Source organism: Brassica oleracea, chromosome C4 (assembly GCF_000695525.1).
Source record: "Brassica oleracea var. oleracea cultivar TO1000 chromosome C4, BOL, whole genome shotgun sequence".
NCBI classification, from domain to species: Eukaryota; Viridiplantae; Streptophyta; class Magnoliopsida; order Brassicales; family Brassicaceae; genus Brassica; species Brassica oleracea.
In genome coordinates, this window is record NC_027751.1 from 8,046,508 (window position 1) to 8,048,622 (window position 2,115).

Here is a 2,115-nt window from a genome sequence, read left to right on the forward strand (position 1 = left end):
GTGGATAAGATTTACGAGGAGGTAAATTTTCAAAAAAATTAATTTTTAATTATTCATTTAATTTAACTTTAAATTTTTACTTACAATATTTATTTTTTGTTTTTAAGGTTGTCCCTAAAAAAAAGGGACGGACGTTGGGTATTGGTTCCGTCAATGATGTTCCGAGAGCGACATCGTCTTATGGTCAGCGACGGGATGATGAAGTCACGGAGCTGCGTAGAGAGTCCGCTCAGCTGCGTAACGAGTTGACCGCGACAAAATCTCGTATGGGTGGAGTCGAGGGCTTCTTGGACGTTATTGCGGCCACAAATCCGGAATGGGAGTCCATGTTGAGGAACATGCGACAACAACATCCCATTCATGGCGAGTCATCCGACGACGTACATAACGAGGCGGATGTTACGAGGAGGAGTGATGAATTCTACCGGGCGATGAACGACCCTTAGTTTTTTTTTGTTGTTGTATTATATAAATTCAAAACTTATTTATTTATAAAATATTTTCATATGAATTTATTTTTATTTTGAATTTTAATTTATTATTAAATTAAATAATTTTAATTATTTTTTAATTATATTTTAAAATTCTGTAAAATAATAAAAACGAAGTAAATTCGTAGCTAATGTACGACCTCTTTACGTGGAAATCTTACGAGGAAATGACGAGAAACAGTTTACGAGTATTTTACGAGGAAGTATTTACGAGGAAATAACGAGGAAATGTTTACGACTATTTTACGAGGAACTCATTTCGTGGTTGTTACGTGTATTTTGCGAGGAAAATCTTTCAAGGTATTTACGTGTAGATTACGAGGAACTGTTTTCGAGTTATTTACGAGGAATTGTAGCGACGTCCTTACGAGGAATTGTAGCGACGTCTTTACGACGAATCGTTCTACTTCGTCTTTACGACGAAATATATTCCTCGCTAAGTTACGACGAATTAGCGAGGAAATATGTGTTACGACGGACGTGTAACGAGCAAACGCGTTTCCTCGCTAATTCGTCGTAAAGCCTCTTTTACGACGAAATAACGAGGAAAACCGCCCTCGTTAAGATTATGTTTTCTTGTAGTGCATATACTATATATATACATATATCAAAATCTTCAAGTTACATCTGATTCATCTGATTAATTGCATTATGGCGTCAAGTTAAATACTAATCAACAACTTTTTGTGTTTTTTTTTATAAAACCATATGTTGGGTTATTGTTTTGGCAAGGGTCATACAAGCTCTTTACAACATAAATCTATCACATCCAAGTCAAGTCAAATAATTTTTTTTATACATGGTGAACAATGTTCCTTCCAAAAAAGAGGATCGAATCTAAAATGTAAAAAAAGTCTTTACTTATGCATCAAGTAAAGGAATATGCAGTCCGAGGCAAGTTCCCCATATACGTTTGATAATGGTGTTTCCCACTTGGTTTCTTATCTTGGTAGGCCTTATTATAATGCATTAAGTTTATAAATATAAAATTGGTTGTATATAATAGGTTGGGTCAAAACTCAAGATGCAACAACATTGCATAAGTAGATTTTGTAAGAATTCTTCCTTTTTATTTGTATAGATGCATTATAATAAGGTCCACCAAGATAAGAAACCAACGACTATTATTTCCAAAACCAAACATATCATAAATGTAAATCTTACAACGACATACACCAAAATAATTGCGTTTAATGCTCTTAATTATGTAATAGGTTAGACATGCAATATTATAACCTCTCAAGTTCACCTCCTATTGCAATTACGTGACATGCAAACATATTCATGTTGTATATGATTAAGGGGGGTGTATTGAATTAAAGGTTTTAGGAGATTTTAGAGTGTTTTAATTTTGGTGGGATTTAATGAGTTTTGATTTTGTTTGGGTGATTTTAGTTAGAATTTAAAAAATACAAATAACAATCGGCAGGTGGTTTGATAAAATATCTTTTCTAAATTTTAGAGTTATCTAGGTGATTCGAAGATAATAGTTCTCTCTGCTTACATACATTGCTTACGAGTTTCTATACTTACCTAATCACTTATAAGCTATATGCATAAACGTGTGGCCACTAATGTATACCAACAGATGGACCATTAATGTATATTAGAATATATGACCAAA